The 22608-nt window shown below is 31.0% G+C and overlaps 1 long non-coding RNA gene across 4 annotated transcripts; it reads right to left on the reverse strand.

The window, feature by feature from the left end:
* Positions 1–152: 152 nt before the first annotated feature.
* On the reverse strand, positions 153–3263 carry LOC130726699 (uncharacterized). Of its 4 annotated transcripts, XR_009014950.1 has the most exons (6): positions 2971–3263; positions 2551–2605; positions 2087–2375; positions 1778–1932; positions 1132–1231; positions 170–622 (listed from the first exon to the last, which is right to left on the reverse strand). It is a non-coding gene; the product is annotated as an uncharacterized LOC130726699 (long non-coding RNA). The 4 variants fall into 4 exon arrangements; XR_009014949.1 differs by having other exon boundaries at positions 153–622; positions 1132–1932; XR_009014947.1 differs by lacking the exon at positions 170–622 and having other exon boundaries at positions 652–1231.
* Positions 3264–22608: the final 19345 nt, after the last annotated feature.

The raw sequence follows: 22608 nt of genomic DNA on the forward strand, positions 1-22608 counted from the left end.
TACAAAATAATATTCCCTTCCTAACCTAACTAATTTAAAGTCCAAACTGAAATGTTCTCTTCCTTGACACGCTAGCTCATTGAAAGAATCATTGAAACAAAACTTCTAAGGAACTCTTAATAGGGTTGAGTACCTCTCTTCACAGTTTGCAAGTATTAGAAACAAATAAGAAAAAGAATTGAAGCACTTTGCTTAATCCTCCTTCCATTCGACTAATTTTCTTTAGAACTGTTCCTTCTAATTATAGTCCAAAACTAACAAACCTCTTATGCAAACAAACATATGAATTTCAATAAGGAGAAATTGAAGTAGGAAATAAAAAAGGAATTAGAAAATGTTCCTCCATCCAAACCAATCATCTCAAGCGCTGCTACTTTCACCTGAGATTATTGGCTTCAACAAATAGACAAAAAATGTTAATAACAAATTCAACTAAGGGCCCATTTAATACCTACATGTTGATCTTCTAAGATAAAATATTTGAGATATGCCTCATTTTGCCAACCTTGTTTTCTTACAAATGCGAAAGGTTCTTATGCATTAGTCATTGTTCAATACACACAGTATGGTAAACATGTCTGCAATGGAGGGATCCAATATCATCTCATTCATTAGAGTCCTCCTGCACAAAGCATCATTCAAGAGATAAGACCCATGAGCACATGCATTGCAGAAGACTTGCAAAGGCTCTAATCCAGCTCATAGCCCAACTCTTTTCTAAGCTTTTCATCAGGATATGGACACTTCTTCAAATATCTGAAGAAGGTTAGCATTAGAGTTCAATTTTGCTAACCTTCTATCTATTATCTATATATTATTTATGAGAATAGCTATTCATCTTCAGTTATTCTAATTAACTAATGGTTGCATAAAAGTGATAAAACTAAATTCATCTCTCACCTGTTACAAATTAAAAACGTTTAATGTTTCTTCACATGTTAAAAATTAATAACTTTTAATGTCACTCACCCGTTACAAATTAATCACTTTTAATGTTTCTTCATCAAAATTAAAACCAAGTAAAACTGAATCAAATCTAAACTTAACATGTAAAATTGAATAAATGCATATAACAACCCTTAAACTTCTTAGAATCTATTGTAACAGCCCGGCCATTGAACATGTAAGGACCTTTGAGCGCATTGTAAATAATCAATGTTGGTTGTCTTCACACCCTTGTTAGCAGCACCATTAAAGATTTGTACAGCAAGATCGATATTCCGAGTTTTACCTGCAAATTTTATACCCTTAAAGTACTCATATCATTTGCATCCATGGGGGTGCCAACATCAGATCTCATTCAAAATCTCTCCAATTAAACACATGGATGTTCAAAAACACAAACAAAAAAAAGAGTTACTTTCAAATTGACACTTGTAAGAACATGTTAATATAACATACACTACTTCCATCTGAATTTTCATTTCACTAATTGCAACCAAAGCTACGTATACAATTATAGACTTCTAACTAATTAACTGATTTAACTGTCATTAATAATTAACTAATATCTGCATTGCAAATACTTGAAGGAGCAGGGATGGCCATGAATCCAAAAGATGTTGAGAAGTTTAATTGATCTCTGAAGTACTTTCTAAGTTGCCAAAGAAAATTTTGTAATGTGGTCAGGAGCTAGCCTATGAAAAAAAAGGTGTAAGAGTCAACTTGCAGAGTTATTCATATTTAAACCTTCTTTCGAAAAAAAAAGAGTTGAAATTCCTTCAGTCTTAAATTTCCACCACTCCAAAAACACAACCTCTGTAGCAAATGTGTTTACCTTGTGAATTTAAAGTGCTTGATTTTCAATCTCATGCCCAAATGTCCACCAGAATGTATCTCTAGGTAAAAAAAATAGTCCAGCACTTCTTCAATATGGTAGGGAACTGTTTAAAGAAGTATTGTAATGTCTCCACTCCAATATGTAGAAGAAAACTGTAGCAGTTTAGTAAGTTAATGTAACATGATTCTTGAATTTATAAAAAAATGACTAAATTACACGCATAGTTGTCCATCAAAGCCAAGATCAAAATGGACAAATGATTTGGATTAGAATGTAGCGTCATGCTGATAAAGACTAAAAAGATACCATGATTTTCTGTTGATATATTAAAGCACAATCACCAATAGCATACATAGATTCACATCCCTTCACTCGTAATGATTCATCTGTTGCTAGAAATTTCCTTCTAGACTGCAGATATAGCAATCCTAACTTGTATAGATTACAGATATAACAACTAATAATGATTTTAAGCCAATAGAAGAGAAGAGCGATGACCATGAGAAAATAAACCTTTAAATACACATTTTCAATAATAATGGATCTGCAACAGACTCCATTAAGTCCTAATGTTCAGTCTTCTTCCAGTAATAACCTGTGGGAAACACAATGGCATGACTAAGCAATTGTAACTTCACAAATTAGACAATCAGACACTACCATCAGATATAAAAAGATTATAAATTTCATGAATATAATCCAATATAATGAAGATAGAATGCTTACCAATCAAAATTCAATAACTGAAATTAAATAAAAGAGGTTTTGACCTGATTAGCCAGCAGAAATCACCACATTCAATTGACCGAATCCAAACCCTGCGCCCTGATTCATGAAAAAGACAATACAAACCAAATAAGGAAGGAAGAAGGTGAAATTAAAAGGGTTTTACCTAAACAGAATTTGATGAGAAGAACAAAGAAAGCTGCTAAGAACGGCGCTGAAATCAGCCGTAGATTGAAGCGTTCTAATAGATCATTGAAGATGGCAATTTCAAAGGTTGTTGTTGTTGTAGATATGGAAAAGGAAAAGAAGGTGCATTAGAAAGCAAAAGGCCGTACATTCAGAACAGTGAAGAAAAGTGAACAACCTAGTGTTATAAACGGATAAACGATTAGAAGAAAAGTGGTGAAAACAGAAAGAGGCGAAATCAAAAATAAGAAAAAAGGAGTAGAAGACTTTTTCCTCACCTTAAAGAAAATTGTGACAATCGAAGAGTTGTAGAGGTTGAAGATAAACCCAAAAGAGGGAGAGGCTGGTTCGATCCCTCTCGTGGTTGATGTGGTTGCAAGGCTGGTTCAACCCAACAGAGTTGTAGTGGTTCATGGACATGTTGGTGGTCACCAAAGCAGAATCTCCACTCGCAGTGGCTGGTTGTGTGTTCGTAATGCGACTGATGTATAAGCATAGAAGGAAAAAAACGGCAAACTGCAACAACTGGAACGGTAGAAAGTAAAAACGTCTGTGAGAGAGATAATGAGCAATTGAGCATACAAAGAATGAAGGGTGATGATTAATACCAAATAACAGTTAATATTGATTTTCTCGTTAATTATTCATGAATTTACATAAATAACCATTCCTATTTTTTCATTCATTTGTATTGACCCTAAATTGACAATTTGACCCTAAAATCAAACACGCTTACAAACTCAATGACTAATTTGACAATTAACCCTAAATTGTTTTGAAAAGGAAAATATTTTTAATAACATAAGAAAACTTGAGAAAATATTTTTACTACTATATAATAGGTCAAAAAACACATTTGAAAGTATTTTTCAAATAATACACGCATGCGATATATTTAATAGTAAATATCTTATAGAGACATTTATTTAATTTTTAAACTATTTTTATCGAGTGTTCATTTTCTCTAGACTATTATTTAATTTAAATTATTAGTATTTTCTACATATAAATATATTTCTTTATTCTTCCCTCAATTTATGATTGATAGATAATATTCAAACTATTGTTATAAACTACTTAATATTTTTTCCAATGTAACAAAAAAAAATAAACTACTTAATAAATTATTATTTTGTATATGAAACTGAAAAGTTGACAATTAATAGTTAATAAATTTAATAACATAAAATATTCATCAATAATTTATTATTATCATTTTAAGAAAAATCACAAGTAAATTTAAATTATTATTTTTTTGAACGAAACATATTTTTTTAAAATAACACGTAACCACATTATAGTTAATTTAAACAACATACAAAATCATTTCCTATTTTAAAAGTAAATTTCAAAATATATATTACCAAAAAAGCATTCAACCATTAACTAATTTAAATATCTAACATGTTTATCTTATTTAAAGGATATTAGTTTGTGCTATTTTTGTATCTTTTATTTTTTTTCAACCTTAGGTTGATAATTAATTGAAATGAAAATGAAAATTAATTAATCTTGCCACAAGTCAAATATTATGTTATAGATATATAACTTATTAACATGATATCTAACTTTAGTATTTACATTAAAAAAAATTAGTATTTAATTTGTCATATATACATAAAAAGTAGTAATAAGTTTTATTGGTTAATTTTTAAAATTCATCAACTTATGATTAATAATTAAAATTAAAATAATAATTTTAATTTTAACATATAAGAATTTGAAATTTTTTACAATTAGTTATAAATGACAAAGTTATTTTTACTATAAATTTTTATTAATATAAAGGTAGTCAATTTAAATTATTAATATTATTAAAATTTCGTCCTCAAGTTATAATTAATAAAAAAAATTTAATTAATATTAAAAATTATTTTCAAATATGGGAAATTGAAAAGTTTAACAATTATTAATTAATATAATGAATGATAAAGTAGATGTTTTTTTTAGTTTTGTATTTAATTATAAAATGTAACAAAGGTAAAGTAATCAATGCAAAAGTTCAAGTATCTGTAATAGTAGCCCTTAATGAGTTAAAAACTTAATTCATAGGCATACATATATCTAGATATTATACTCGTGCGTTGCACGAGTTTATTTACAATATTTTTTAATATTATATGAAAATTACTATAGAGTAATTATATAGAATTATAAACAACAAATATTAAAATATTTCTAAAATATAAAAATAATAGAAAAAAAATCGTGTTTAGACATATAAATAGAGAGTATTAGAGTTTTTTTATGCATTAAAATTCTTGTATTAGAGTTCTCTTTATGTAAATAAATGATATTACTCAAATTTAATAAATTTTTTGGTTAATGATCAAATTAGTCACTGCGTTTGTAAGCGAGTTTGATTTTAGTCTCTTTGAAGAAACATTAAGTTTAGTGGTAGTCATTTTTACAATCACTAGCAGTTTTTGACTGCCACTAAACGTCATTTATCCTCAGAGGGATTAAAATCAAACACGCTTACAAACTCAGGGACTAATTTGACAATTAACCCTAAATTATTTTGAAAAGGAAAATATTTTTAATAACATAAGAAAACTTGAGAAAATATTTTTACTACTATATAATAGGTCAAAAAACACATTTGAAAATATTTTTCAAATAATACACGCATGCGATATATTTAATAGTAAATATCTTATAGAGACATTTATTTAATTTTTAAACTATTTTTATCGAGTGTTCATTTTGTCTAGACTATTATTTAATTTAAATTATTAGTATTTTCTACATATAAATATATTTCTTTATTTTTCCCTCAATTTATGATTGATAGATAATATTCAAACTATTGTTATAAACTACTTAATAAATTATTCTTTTGTATAAGAAACTGAAAAGTTGACAATTAATAGTTCATAACATAAAATATTCATCAATAGTTTATTATTATCATTTTAAGAAAAATCACAAGTAAATTAAATTTTTTTTTGAACGAAACATATTTTTTAAAAATAACACGTAACCACATTATAGTTAATTTAAACAACATACAAAATCATTTCATATTTTAAAAGTAAATTTCAAAATATATATTAACAAAAAGCATTCAACCATTAACTAATTTAAATATCTAACATGTTTATCTTATTTAAAAGATATTAGTTTGTGCTATTTTTGTATCTTTTATTTTTTTTCAACCTTAGGTTGATAATTAATTGAAATGAAAATGAAAATTAATTAATCTTGCCACAAGTCAAATATTATGTTATATATATATAACTTATTCACATGATATCTAACTTTAGTATTTACATTAAAAAAATTTAGTATTTAATTTGTCATTTATACATAAAAAGTAGTAATAAGTTTTATTGGTTAATTTTTAAAATTCATCAACTTATGATTAATAATTAAAATTAAAATAATAATTTTAATTTTAACATATAAGAATTTGAAATTTTTTACAATTAGTTATAAATGACAAAGTTATTTTTACTATAAATTTTTATTAATATAAAGGTAGTCAATTTAAATTATTAATATTATTAAAATTTCGTCCTCAAGTTATAATTAATAATTAAAATTTAATTAATATTCAAAATTATTTTAAAATATGGGAAATTAAAAAGTTTCACAATTATTAATTAATATAATGAATGATAAAGTAGATGTTTTTTTTTAGTAAAGTACACTCACCCCCCTCAAGTTTTGTTAGAATAACACTCCACCCCATTCTTATCTAAAATCTACACCCCACCCCATTTTATATAGAGGCAAATTTAGTGACGAAAAATATTCTTCATTAATAATTAGTTATTATTTAAATTGTTAATCAATAATTTCAAAAAATATTTTCAATATAATCCAATAAATATAAAAATGAAAACATCACAGTCCTCCTCATTCTCTCGATCGCGTTCTTCCTCCGTAAATTCACAATGCAAATTCTGCAATAGCACACATGACTGGTTGACAAACCATATCTCGAACATAGTGAAACATGCTTGTGTTTTCATATTTGGTAATAATTCAATTTTAATCAAAATAATCTATTTATACCTCCAATTTTTAAAATTGGATTGTAGACCCAAAAAACAACACAAATGGGTGAAGAAAATAGAGAAACAAAATTAAGAAATATGAAGTGGATCGGGGGTTATTTGAACCCAACGATGCGGTGGAGCACCGTTTTTAACAAAATCCAACAACATCTTAAACCAACAAAGCGTTCGCTCACAACTTAAAGGGGTGAAGTTCACAACAAGTAGTTGAACAAGTGGCTTTGGGGATGTGCGGTTCACGTTCTGGGGTTCAGATCGCAACAAAACTTTGAGGCATGGTGGTGCCATGGGGTTTCACATTCTGTGATGGTTGTCGTCGTGTTAAAGGGAGCAAAGGTTTGGTGGTGACCGTTTGTGGTGAGAAATATGATTTGGAGATAGATGAGACGTGGACTTAACAGACAGAGTTGATGGTTTTTTTAAATTTAATTCAGTAAAATTATTTTCATAAATTGATGTATGATAGTGTATATGCATTTAATTTATTTAAATTTTAACTAATTAGTAATTATTTTTTATTAGTGACGAATTTTTTTTCGTCACTAAATTTTGCATTTATAAAAATGGGGTGGAGTGTAGATTTTAAAAAATAATGGGGTGGAGTGTCATTCTTGCAAACCTTGAGGGGGGTGAGTGTATTTTACTTTTTTTTTTTAGTTTTGTATTTAATTATAAAATGTAACAAAAATAAAGTAATCAATGCAAAAGCTCAAGTATCTGTAATAGTAGCACTTAATGAGTTAAAAACTTAATTCATAGGCATACATATAACTAGATATTATACCCGTGCGTAGCACGAGTTTATTTACAATATTTTTTAATATTATATGAAAATTACTATAGAGTAATTATATAGAATTATAAATAACAAATATTAAAATATTTCTAAAATATAAATATAATAGAAACAAATATCATGTTTAGACATATAAATAGAGAGTATTAGAGTTTTTTTATGCATTAAAATTCTTGTATTAGAGTTCTCTTTATGTAAATAAATGAGATTACTCAAATTTAATAAATTTTTTGGTTAATGATCAAATTAGTCACTGAGTTTGTAAGCGAGTTTGATTTTAGTCTCTTTGAAGAAAAATTACGTTTAGTGGTAGTTAGGGATGGCAATGGGTCGGGTCGGGTGCGGGTTTTGGAAAACCCAAACCCAAACCCGAAATCAAAAACCCGCACCCGCACCCGAACCCGAACCCGAAATGGGTGGTGAACTTAAACCCACACCCGAACCCATTGGGTTTCGGGTTCACCCGACCCGTACCCACACCCGCACACAACCTCAAACAAACAGCTGAACCCGGAAACCCGACCCGAAGAATAAAACCCGACCCGGTTGCAACCCGGTCTAACCTTGAATAACATTACTTTCTTAACAAATTTCATTGCTTTTTACAATCAAAATCAGAAAAAGCACATTGTATGTAAATTCATTAGGCTGACAATTATTCTCCACCATTTTTTGGAAGAGCATATGTCCCTTAGCAAGTGCCTCAATCATAGTATTATAAGCAATCAAAAAGACAACACATTGTATGCTTTCTTGTGTAGGATTAGAAGTTCCTTCCGGAATTGTGTTCACTTGATCCATTTTCCCTATAACATCAATAACAAAATCAGAAAAAGTAAACAATAATGTTTGATAAACAAACAAAAATTAAACTTATCTCAATTAAACTTATCTCAATTAAACTTATCTAAATTAAATATCACTTGTGTAGCAGCAGTGTCATATTAGGATTCTTTTCGGGTGCCGAACATTAGAATTAAGAAAGATAGAATGTTTGATAATAAAAATGTAATCTAAGAATGCTGGTTTTTTACTTAACATACATGCTGCAATGAGTGGAAACAAACCAAGACATATTGCAGATAAGAATGCTGGTTTTTTATCAAACAGATATGCTTAGAAGAAGTATATGGTGTTCATGGCATGTATAATTGCTGATCAAGATTAAACAAATGACAATATCAAAACAAAATCCAAACCCTTGATAGCAAATAAAAACCTAACAGAAAAATCAAATTGATAACACTACTAATTGCAATCAATTAGCAACAATCACAGTAGTACAGTACAATGAGCAAAACCAAATCCCACCTAAGCCAATGAGATACAGATACAGCACACAACCACACAAAAACCAACCCCCAAAATCATCAAGAACACACCACCAAACCAACCCCCAAAATCACGAAAAAAGGGAAGAGAAATTCGAAAACAGAATAAACAAAACAAGAGAACTGTTACCTGTCCCGCTTGAAGAGGAGAACGGCGTGGAGGAGCAGGATTGGAAGAAGGATTCGCGTGGAGGAGCAGGACGGAAGAAGGATTCGCGTGGAGGAGCAGGATTGGAATTTGGAAGAGGAGAACTGGAGAACGGCGTGGACTTGAAGAGGATTCTGGAACCTCAAACCTAATTCTATTCTAATAACATATATATACCTAAGGATATATCTGGAATTTCACTTATACTGAGCCGGGTTCGGGTCATGTTCGGGTGCGGGTTTGGCCAAACCCAAACCCGAACCCGAAAACAGTTACAGTGATCGGGTAAAACCCGAACCCGAACCCATTTAACTCGGGTTTTCACCCAAGAAATCGGGTCGGGTCGGGTCGGGTGCCCATGGGTTCGGGCTTCTCTGCCATCCCTGGTGGTAGTCATTTTTACAATCACTGGCAGTTTTTGACTGCCACTAAACGTCATTTATCCTCAAAGGGACTAAAATCAAACACGCTTACAAACTCAGGGACTAATTTGACAATTAACCCTAAATTGTTTTGAAAAGGAAAATATTTTTAATAACATAAGAAAACTTGAGAAAATATTTTTACTACTATATAATAGGTCAAAAAACACATTTGAAAGTATTTTTCAAATAATACACGCATGCGATATATTTAATAGTAAATATCTTATAGAGACATTTATTTAATTTTTAAACTATTTTTATCGAGTGTTCATTTTGTCTAGACTATTATTTAATTTAAATTATTAGTATTTTCTACATATAAATATATTTCTTTATTCTTCCCTCAATTTATGATTGATAGATAATATTCAAACTATTGTTATAAACTACTTAATAAATTATTCTTTTGTATAAGAAACTGAAAAGTTGACAATTAATAGTTAATAAAGTTAATAACATAAAATATTCATCAATAATTTATTATTAACATTTTAAGAAAAATCAAAAGTAAATTAATTTTTTTTTTGAACGAAACATATTTTTTAAAAATAACACGTAACCACATTATAGTTAATTTAAACAACATACAAAATCATTTCATATTTTAAAAGTAAATTTCAAAATATATATTAACAAAAAGCATTCAACCATTAACTAATTTCAATATCTAACATGTTTATCTTATTTAAAAGATATTAGTTTGTGCTATTTTTGTATCTTTTATTTTTTTTCAACCTTAGGTTGATAATTAATTGAAATGAAAATGAAAATTAATTAATCTTGCCACAAGTCAAATATTATGTTATATATATATAACTTATTAACATGATATCTAACTTTATTATTTACATTAAAAAAAAATTTAGTATTTAATTTGTCATTTATACATAAAAAGTAGTAATAAGTTGACCTTCTTGCATAAGAAAAATGGTTCATAGTTAGAAAGAAAGTAACTAGCATAGGAAAAAAGAGAATGACATAATTTAAGTAACCTTACAACGAGTAATTGCATGCCAAAGAAAATTTACTGTGAAAATTCTTTCAGATTTCAATTAGTGCAATATTTTTGAGTGAACAAAACACTTAACAATTTGATAAAGAATCCAATAAAACAGATTCTTAATTTTTTGTCAAAATAGAATCTTGGCCAAAAGTACATTATGCAAAATTGAATGATGATCATGACCACCATCCAATTTATCTTTGTTACCTAACCTATCAATAAACACCAGCAGCATGTCATTCAATTGTTCATCAGGGACACAAAAACAATAAATGGAAGGAAAAGACAGTCATTCGACTGATTGAGCATAACTCAAAACATCTCAACATGTCAAAGTTATATGAATAGGAAAAGTAACCAAATCTTTCTTATAAAGAGGAAGAAAATGTGTCAATTACAAAAGCAGACATGATTGATTCTACCAGGTGTTGTCACATGAATCATAGGGCAATTTAGATGGTGTATGGTTGTATGCACCATTTGAACCATTCAAAAAAGTTACAATTAGATCAATGCGTGATGGGGACATGGGTCTGAATATGATAAGAACAATATAGGATTTATTCATAAACAATAAAAAAATATACTTGAAAGAAATCAAGAAAACTTCACATGAACTTTTCGTAAATAAGCTTCTCTACAGAAAACACTGTAGAAGATGACCCTAGTAAATATAATATAAGACTAAAAAACAAAGAACGAATATAATATAAGACTAAAGATACAAGGTAGTTAGTTACCTTTCCAACATTTGGGACATAGGTTGTTGTAGAATAGGGAATATGTGATTGCCCATTCACCTTTTTGACACTACTGGTAGTTGTAGAAGATGACCCTAGTAAGTCTTCTAGTAACTCCACATTAATCCCAGGGTTACAATGTTGAAACAAAGTCTTAAAAGCAAACTGCAATTTACCCAGCTTATCTTCCATAACATGCAACTTATCATGTAATGAAGTCACCTCTTCATTATGTGCTATTTTTTATAGCATTAATCTCTGCATTTCTCTTTAACGAAGTTTATGTGACGGTTCTCCCAAAGCATCTTAAAGCACCAGCTTGTTATTTCCCCAAAATATCTTGAATAGCCTTCTCATTACTTTCATTATCATTGTTCTCAATCACACCTTGAAGTTTTGACTAGAAAACAAAAAATTCAATTAGATAGATTGTGTAGTAAGAACATTGTGTCCTAAATACATTAATTTTAGAATAGATAACACTTACAATCACATTATCATTTACCACATCAAAATGCTTTCCTTTATAGCCTTTTCGAATTTCAATAAATATTTCTGCTTGGTTAGGGTCTCTATTCTTCATTCCACGCTACATAATTGAAAATGTAAGTTTGATAAGAGAGAGAAGATAAAAGACTCTACAAAAATATGCATACGAGAAGAAGGCCAGTAGATATATCAAGCCTAACAATTTTTCACGAACTGTAGCAAAGGTTTTTGGGCCCATTCGATGCCTCCACTTTTGCCCAACTCGACTTTGAGTGTTCCTTTGACATATTTCCAGCACAACAAATTCAAAGAAATGTATGAGTAAATTTAAAATTTAGACTTGTAGCATATGTAGTGAAATCAAGCATGAAACTTACTTGTACAGTATCCAAACACCAATACTCACAAAGCTTCTTAAAATGGGATTCAGGCACTTGTAAAGGGCGATTTTTAAGCTTATTTGTCATGTTTGAATACTTCAGAAAATGGTTCTTCCTGATTTCATGTTTATATCTTCTCCAAGCATCTCTAACAGTAGTATGTATCTAACCTTCTAGCATGAATCTTTGCACACTTGGTTTTTCCACGCGTTCTTTTTTTTTTGATGATCATGTTTCAACAATTCACATTCTCAAATGAGTACAATAATTCTTAAAACACCATGAAAAATAACTGACTTATAAACCTAACCACATGCGAATTCAAGAGTCATCCATGAGACTCAACTAATTAAAACAAAAAAAAAACAAGCAATCAATTGAACATTTTCTAAACATGTATAATTTTCAAAACAAATACAGATAAGACAAAGAATGCAAATTGAAGAGAAAGAATCATTAGTCAGTCTAAAATCTAAATAATAAAATACATATGAAGAGTAAAACTATTTACCTTCACTAGCTTCTTTGTTTAATTCATTATGTCTAGATTGTAGTTCTTCAACCTTTTCCTTTGTACTATCTTTTTGAGAGCCTTAAGTTTGGGGAAAGTTTGTGTTGGAAGTAGTCTTCTTTAGAAGAAACTTGTGATCTTCTACAATATTAACATGCCGAACATTGTCATCTTTTTTAGAGCCTTGAGTTTGGAGAAATTTTGTGCTGGAAGTAATCTTCAGATGAAACTTGTCATCTTCTATAATATGAACATGTTGAATAATGTCACAAGATTTCCCTCGCAATGTGTTATGCAACTTTTCAAATTTTCCACGCTTGATTTGTTTAAATTTCAATGCTACCACCTTGCTCAACCTTGACTTATCTTTATTACTTGATGTTTTTAACATTTTTACCAATTATTGTCTTTTCACCTGCCAGAGGGCTGTCTTTCCTCCATAAATCCTTATGATAATTAAAAAAATATTGGGAACCAATCTCCCGGAAGTAATAAAAATCTTAAAATAGTTGTGATGTATCTAAGATAGCAACTATCGGGTTGTGTTTCTAAACTTCATTCATACTTTGCCAAGAGGAGTTTAGGGCTTCCTAGATATATAATCTAGGAAATTAAAGTACACAACTAGGAAATTAAAGCCAGCAACTAAGAAACTAAAGCAAGCAACTAGGACATACAATCATCAATAATCTTGGTTAGTACAATGTTCATACAAATGAGTCCACTTTTCATTATCAAGTCAGCACCGCGATAATTAAATGACATAGTTACTTAAACACATGACGTTAAATCAATGAAAATAACATTGACACTTGCATTCTAGCACAAAAGATATACTTCAGTTTCTTGAGCACAAATGGTTCTACAAGTTATTTAAACACATGACGTTAAATCAGTGAAAATAATACATGTGGTTCTATTCATTACCTTATTATAATACTTTCTAATTTCTATATACATAAGCTACTCCACAAAATCTTATAGCTCTTCATCAAAAGTAGAGTTGTTAGAGCTTTCATCTTCACTATCAGAATTGATCTCATCTTCTTCACTGTCATTGTCCACTTGTAGAGTATGAAAATTATGTAAAAACTTTTTCAACCTACACATACCAAACAGAGAAAGGTAAGTCTATTGATGCTAATTTTGAACAATTGATTGGATGAATTTAGCTAGTCTAGTAGAGTTATGATGTGTAGCAGTGAGTCAATAAGGTTATGGGGAGTTTGAAATGTTCTCTATTGTGCAAGGCTGGCTAGTAATGCAGATGATAGATAAAGAGCAAGTTATGGTTCTTTACTCCAACCCCGTGTCGGGAGAGGAGTTTCAATTACCTCCATTGTTATTGTTTGAAGGTCAGAATACAAATCGGGTCTATGTTCATCTCGTGTTCTCGTCTTGCCCGGCCTCTTCCTCAGAATTTTGTGTTGTGGCATGTGCTTGCAGCCGTTTAGTAGATCATCGATGGAAGCAAAGAATGTCTATTTGGAAGGCTACCCCTTGGATGCTAATTTTAGAACATGAAACACAAACTCCATTTGATGAATTTACACTGCTTGATGGGGAGCTTTATGCAACAAATGCCATAAAGCCGCATTTTCTGAATGTTTTTAATGTGAAGGACGTGGATCATATTACATCACAAAAGATGGAAATAGAGGCAGTGACAATCGAATTGGAGGACTTTGAGATCGGGGTCAGATTTCCTTATCGATTGAGCACTTATGAGGAAGGAAAACTAGCAAGAGATGATAATAGTTTGTGGTTGGTTGTCCAACAAACTTATGAAGTTTGGATCTCCATCACAACACTTACTTCCGCCGGCCGATAGGATTCAGAGTATTTAAGCTCCATGGAACAAAATGCAATTGAGGAGGAGGAGTTGCAAGATAACATTTTGTTGGTGATTCTGAACATTGATAGAATTGAAGTTATGCAAGTCAGAGGAATATTGATGCCTAGGAAGGAGAAGGAGGGTGGAGGCTGCGTTGTTTGTTGCAGTAGAAGCAAAATCGCTCATCCCTATTTTCCTAAGTGTGACGTTGGTGTTTTTGATTTGAAAAACAAATTTTTTACATATTTACCTCTGACTGACTCCTTCAAATACACTGATGGAAACTTACTTTGATTCACACCTTATCCTTGGTAGAAGAGTTGAAGTTTCTTTGAGGTGATACACTTGACGTGATACTTGTGGTGCTGTAGTGTTGTTCACTGGAACCTGGTGCTGTATTTTTGTTACTAGAACCTGGTGCTGTAGTGTTATTACTGGAACCTGGTGCTGTTGTGTTGTTACTGGAACATTTGGATTTTGTTCTGATATGGATATTGCATTGTTTTTTGAGGGAGTAAAGTCTTTTCATGGTGTTCTGTAGTGTTGTTACTGGAAACTTTGGATTTTGTTCTGATATGGATATTGCATTGTCTTTTGAGGGAGTAAAGTCTTTTGATTATGGGCTGTAGTGTTGTTACTGGAATCTTTGGATTTTGTTCTGATATATGCGTTGTCTTTTGAGGGAGTAAAGTCTTTTGATGGCGTGCTGATGTAGTAGTGTGTTGTTATTGTCTTTGTTTCTTAGGCTCTCCTGGTTGAGTGAATTTCTTTAGTCCAACTTTGACTTACTTGTACATGGATTGCTGCTTATCTAAAAAATCTTAGATATTCCTGGTTCTATATTTCATTGACCCAATCAAAGTGAAAATTTTGTTAAAAGAAGTAATACAAAATGAATTTGTTGGCTGAAAGCAAAGTGAAGGGATCAACTTCAGATTGGAGCTTGAATCCTGTTACCTGCATCAAGATGTTGTAACAAGTTTTCTTTGAGAAAGTATTGGCTGCTACGCTCTTTTTCTTTTGTGGAGTTATATATTGGCAAAGCATGCTAGTAGGATGAGCATCTTATTTTTATTTTTTTTTCTGGAATGTGCCTATTGTCACAACTTTGGCATCTCTTTCTTTTCGCATGTCTTTCCTATTTCTTGTATCATGTTTATCTTATTTTGTGGACTTAGTCTTCTTTGACTGATTTTTTTCATTGTATTCGGATTAGCACCCCCCTATGCTGTTTTGAATGCAATGTCTTTGCTTATAAAAAAATGAATTTGTTAAATGTGTATTTCAAAATTGGGGTGCGGTACTTCAAGCAAGATCATGGGTTGATTTGTTATTTGCCGATATTCACTCATTTATTTATTACTATACTGGTTGATTAAAAATCATTCAATATTCTTCTTTCAAAAAAAGAATTAAGTTATCTAATTATCATGATACTTGAGAAAAAAATTTAATTCAATCAATGAATATGAATTTTTCTATTTCTCTGATGATGTGACATGTTTTCTATGTATTCAGTTTTTTGTTATTTGTTTAAACTCGATGGCCAAATCCTTATCTTTAATGAACTCAATTATAGCAATTAGTGTCGGTCTTAATTCCAAACGTTATCAATTAACATTGACAGTAAGAGATTTAAACTGATTTATTAGCATCATTGATAACTCATCTATTCAAGCATTTAAATTTATTATTCAAATTATGATTGCTTGTTTCTTGCTGAGGTGTCACTAATTTGCGATTACATGCTTTTAGAGCATCTCCAATGGGAGTATGAAATGTCAAATACATACTCACACCAATATCTATTACCATTGGAGCATATTTTTAATTCCAACATGACTAGTGAGGGTATGTGAGAGTAGATACTCAATTTAGTCGTGAAAAGTGTGTTTGCATTTATTATTGCTTAATGTAAATGGTTTAAATAAAATGCAATTAATAAAATATGTTTTTTATATTAACTTTTAGGCTTAAATGCATTTCTTGCCTCTGATGTTTCATGTTTGTGCAACTGTCACCCCCCATCTATTTTCGTCTATGTTTGTACCCTCAATGATACTAAAAAGTGTAGCGAGTACCCCTCCGTCAGTTTGACGTTAAAAAATTAACGGAAGGGGCTGAAGTGACATTTTTTTATTTTTTAGACTTGACACGTGGAAAATACGTTTGAAATTGGAAAAAAGGGGTGAGTGAGATTCGAACCCAGACCCTTAGGGTGGCAAAACCAATACTTAACCAGTTGAACTACATGACAAATTGTTATATTTAGCAACAAAATTTTATTTATATCATTTACTCTCTCTAAACCTATACCAGATCATCATCAATTTCATATCTACCCAGATAACAATCAAACCCATAAAATTTTCAATTCTTCTCCTCCATTCTACAACAACTATCTTCTCATCACAACTCAAAAAGAGGGAGAAGCAAAACCCATAAACACATTCAATAAATTCTACCTAGATGCAAGAAACTCCAAGCCAAATCCCTTCTCCTCGTCACTGTTCTCCTACTCTCTCCACCCACTTGCACGAAGCAAGCTGCCATCATTCCCGTGAGGAAGCTAATCGATTTTTGCATCTCGTCATGCGTATTTCAGATTTCGCATGTCGTTGTTGTCAGTTTCTGTTTGTGCTTCTCGTCGTGCCTACTTCTGTTCTGGAAACCCTCTCGCGACAAAGGCAAGTTAAAATTGTGTTCAAGCTTCTGTTTCTGTTCATAGGAGCGGGACTCGGATCAGTTTCGAATCTGGGTCATGCTCAAATCTGAAAAGTTTGGATTTTTCTTCTTCTTTTGGGGTCTTCTAGTTTGGTCTTCAACGAATTGGGGGTGTGGCAGAATTGATTTAATCACCAGATTGGGGAAATTGTTGGAAAGAAACAAGAGATTTTATTAGGGACTCTAAAAATTGCTACTGTGATCAAATTAAAAAAAACTGCTCTCATCCCTTTTAGTTTTTAAAGATACTTGATTTTCAGGACGGGGTGGTTGATGTTCAATGTTGGTAAAATTGAACTTTAATAATTGATTTGGGTGAGAGGGGATGTGGTGGTGGTGCTTGGTGGGGCTTCAATGGTGTTGAGTTTTTTATTTTGAAGGTTGGGTTGGGAGGAAGAAGATGAATGTTAGGTTGTTTAATTTTGTTTTATGTTAATTTCTGTGTTCTAATGGAGAAGGAGAAGGAAGGAGGAGATGATATGAAATTGATGATGATGAAGGAGATGATATAAATTAAATTTTCTTGCAGCATATATTAATTATGTATGTAGCTCAACCGGTTAAGTGTTGGTTTTACCACATAAAATGCCTGAGTTCGAATATCACTCACCCCATTTTTTCCAATTTCAAACGTAATTTCCATGTGGCAGTTACAAAAAATGAAAAAAAAAGCCATGTCAGCCTCTTCCGTTAATTTTTTAACGTCAAACTGACGGAGGGGTACTCGCTACACATTTTAGTATCATTGAGGGTACAAACATAGACGAAAATAGATGGGGGGTGACAGTTGCACAAACATGAAACATCAGGGGCAAGAAATGCATTTAAGCCTAACTTTTAAGAGTTGTTGGGTTGGAGTAAAAATTAATAAAATGATGTAGATGATGTGACATTATTGGGAGTTGTAAAAAGTAAAATGTAAATACTTTAGTGAATATCATGGTTAAAGATGCTCTTAGTCACTAATCTGTTTCTTTTTAGAGTGGAAATCATCTGTCTCGTAATGGCTCAATTGGAAGAAACTTGAGAGTGTTAATTTCCTCAATCTAATTAATTACACCTAAATTAATAGTTAGATGGGGCAAATTAAAACTTCAATTTTTTAATTTGTATGTTGAAGCAAAATTCAAAAGTCCCAAGTAAGGTTCAAAATTTTATAGCTTATGCTAAAACACAATTTGGAGCAGTAGTTAAGGTTGTTAGGACTGATAATGAACCTGAATTTACACTTCAAAGTTTCTATGCATCACATGTAATTGTGCATGAAACTTCCAGTGTAGAATGCCCTCAACAAAATGGAAGAGTAGAAAGTAAGCATTAGGATATTTTGAATATAGGAAAGGCATTACTATTGCTGCTAATTTTGAACAATTGATTGGATGAATTTAGCTAATCTAGCAGAGTTATGATGTGTAGCAGTGAGTCAATAATAACTATGTTCAAATATCAATGAAATCATACACACGCATTTCTGGATTGGAAGATCAAGTTACAAATTTAACTTCAATAATGTAGATGACCATTGTTTTGATTTTTTTTTTGTCATTTCCCTCTCTTCTTGGTGTGGAAATTTCCGCAGGCATGTTCAGTTCATGGGTAATCGAATCTCTGTCGTAGATGATTAGAAGGGGAATTGTTCATGTTTGCTTCTTTTATGAAAACTAAATTTCCATTATCCAAAAGCTGGGAATGAAGAGAAGTAGAAATGGGCTACGTCCCGTTCCACAATTTTCAACCACTTCGCCACCAGTGGACTTTCCGTCACTGTTGCAACTTGCAACTTCTATCCCTCAACCTCTAGGTTGCTCTCTCCCGCCTAACTACTTCGATTTTGGCATTAATTTTGTCTGTGGATGCTCAAGTTGATGTCTTTTTAGTAATCGAAAAGTTTTTCCATCGAAGCACCTATTTGATATCATGTATGTCAATAAGATAAGTTTAGAGAATGAATTTTATTGTATTGTATCCATTACACAAACGATATTTAGTATGAACTAAATTGGTGAAGGATCTCGGAGGGTTTGATTAAGGGTGTTTTATTTTTAGTCTTTGTTGTTTGTAAATGTTTTTATTTTACTTTATCTAGGCAATGTCATGCAGCATGATTTCAGTTACATGGCAAGGTATTACTTCCTTGTTTCTTAAAATTGAAAGTTGAAAACTTATTGCTTATTTTCTGCAAGTTTCAGAGAGATCCCATTTAAATTGTTTGTTAGTCCTAATTGATAATAGTTTTATTTGTTTTGCAGTTCTACTAACAGTAGATGAGGGCTCATTTCAAGAGTATAACTTAGTGGGTGAACGTATATAGCTCACTAAAAAGGTTGGACTATTCCTCTTTATTCCATCAAGGTGTCATTCCTATTTTGCTTCCTTTTTACGAATTGATGCTTGCTACAAATATTTAGTTTGTTACATTCAGGATGAACAGAATAAGGAGCAGAGGTGATAAGATGTTTAAAATAGGAAAGTTCAAAATCACTCTTTTTTCATCAAATGTTGGAACAACAAATTTATGTTGAAATTAAAGTGAACTTTTCTATGTAATGCATCCAAATGGTGAAGGATATGTTAATTACAGAGGTAGATTTTAACAATGAGGTTGTACTTTAAAGAATTGGATTTTAGTTTGTTACAAATATGGAGCTTGTTTTGTGGAGGTTTTATTAGATATTGAAATTCATAGAAATAGTCATAGTCAAGTATTTTACTTTCTAATTCTTAATTTTCTTAGAGAGAGATTTCTTATATTAATTAATTATTTATGTGTTCCATTGCATCAACTTTATTTTGAATGAGACATGGTTAGAAAGAAGCTCTAGCATTTTTTATGTTGCTAGAGAATGGGAATAAGTGAACGGAACGGTGAAAAAAGATTCAAGATTATAAATGATTCTCCTTTATCAAGAGAACTTGAAAGTGCCCCTCAAAGAAAACAATTGTAGTAGCTGAAGAGATCTAGAAATCAAAAGATCAAGATGCAAGTATATTAATGAATCTCCTTTATCAAGAGATCTAGAGATCAAGATTCAATGTATGGTTTTCCTTTACGTTTTTTCTGTGCAATTTGGTTCTTGAGCTGATTGTTGATGTCTTGTATTGCTCCCAGTTTTTTAATGTATTTCCCACTCCCATTCCCATTATGATGCAATCTTTTCCTCCTTGATTTAAATGCATGAGAAGCAATGAACAATTATGTTGGGGCTTTGTATTATGGTTTGAGAGTTGATTATGGTTTGGTACTTTAGTTAAGTGATGTTACAAGAAAATTCATGTTAAAACTTATAGAAAATGTATTATATATAGGGTTCATTTAGTGTACACAAGAAAATCCATCATTAAACCATCTCCTGGTATGTTTTGTAGAATTTGAGATTTGGTTAAACAATCTGTTTAAAAGTTATTCAATTGTACGAATTTCAATCTATGCAACAAGGTTCAATTTAAGACTTTTTGTCAACTTGACTCATCATTTCCGACTTCTACTTTATATGTTGCTTATTATATTTTTAATATCCAAGGTATTGATTGATGTATTAAATACAATAGACATATTTCTCATGCAACGTACGAGTAAAAACACTAGTTTGAGAATAATTTGAAAGAGTACAAAGAGAATAATAGAAAAGGGAAAAGAAAAAAAAATAGAAATAATGAAACAACAACATTTGGAATTTGAAAAGGAAATGCCAACAAATGATCAGAAGAAAAACAAAACAAAACTTATTTTGCTAACTTGCCAACATCTCTGCCTTAAAGCCATACTTGTCAATTAAAATTATACCATAATTTGGACCATCTTGTCTAAATTACGATAAATAAGTTAGATGCTAGAAAGACTTGATCTAATGTGATTTCTAAACATCAAAAGCATCTCAAGTAAAAACGGAATAATTGACTTCAGCAATCAAGATGAACAAATAGTTCTGACGTCATTTCTTCCATTATGCGAGGTAAGAGTGTTTTCATTTTTGTAAACTGAAGTGGAGGAAGTGAAGCTCTAGATCCAGTTGGGTGGTGGGAGCTAAATCCGTAGATTATAAGACAACTACCCCAATTTTCATAAATCAAATTGTAAGTTAGCTTATTGAACCCTTATGCACATTAGTTTTAATCTTTTTGGCTAATTTATTGTTGTTAAACTATTGGTGTTTGAAGGAAGAAAACTGTTCAAAAATCTTATTGGAATGGTCACCGATTTTCTCTTCAATTCAGTTATATACGAATGAAAAATAGTATGTAAAGGAGCCAGTTATACATATAAAGTGGTTCAGTTTTAAGATAATTGCAGACTAAGTATTATTTGATGTTTTTTTCTCATGCTTCAATAATTGAGTGGATTGCCATGTTTATTAGTGATTTGGTGGATCATTCCCAATTATGTTTTTGAGAAGGTAGGGAGTACAATTTTTCAACAAAGTATAGTCTGAATTACATGTGTTGTTAGGACCTATCAGCATTCACTTTCTTTCCTTCCCAATGTTATTTTCTTTTGAACTTGTGCCCTTTCCAAAGCTTATTTTTTGAATATTTAAATATCAACACAACAGACATAAATTCAACAGTTTTTGATCCACTACCACACACTACACACACTAACTGAAACTTACACCTTCCAATGTGTAACAGTCAAATAAATTTATTGTGTCAGTTTAAGTTAGGAACCCCCAATTAAATCCGCCTTTATCTATTCCGTCAACTGTTGTTCTTATATCACCTTATCACTAACCTGTAGATTGCCATTTTATTTATCATATATAGGTCACATATATCAAAGGGAGAGAAGGTGCAACAAAGAAAGCTGTTTGATATTCTAAGAATGGAACCCACTGCACTTTCAAGCCTACCTATTGGGGATAATTGCTTCCTGCTGGTACATTACGTTGACAGTGTGAGTCCTCAGTTATTTATTTTGTATAATACTAAAACTCTAACTGTTGTGAATGATGCATCTCATTTCTTCAATGTATACATTCTGTTTCAATAAAATTGAGAACCTGCAATTCTCATCACTTTGTTGTAGTTTGATGGAAGAGATCACATATTTCATTAGTGGAGCAAATTTAAGCTTAACTGTTAAAATATTATCTACGAACTAAAAAATTGAAATTGCGTTTTTGTTCTTACTGGAAGCTGCAACTGTATACAACTTTAAAGCTGTATTAAAATAAATGATGTGGCTAATTTTCACTGAATCATATGGAAAAGGCAAAGGAAGTCATATCTGTGTTGCATAGTTAGTTATGTGTAATTAAAAATGGTACATTTGACTTATAATTCAGAGTTTATGTTAAATTTGCTTCAGAAAGAAAGCTCAAAGCTGAAATCTTGAGAATATGCCATGTTCATGTTTCTGTTCAGCTTTTCTATCACCTTTTTCACATTTTTAGGGATACGTTTATATTGTACTTAGCTTTATCTTTCTCTTGTATTGTCTGTTAGTTTACAAATAATGTTGCAATTCATCTTTGATGTAGTATATTAAACAATTTTATTATACATGTAGTTCCTGA

The sequence above is a fragment of the Lotus japonicus genome, chromosome 6 (genome assembly GCF_012489685.1).
Source record: "Lotus japonicus ecotype B-129 chromosome 6, LjGifu_v1.2".
In the NCBI taxonomy this organism is placed as follows: Eukaryota; Viridiplantae; Streptophyta; class Magnoliopsida; order Fabales; family Fabaceae; genus Lotus; species Lotus japonicus.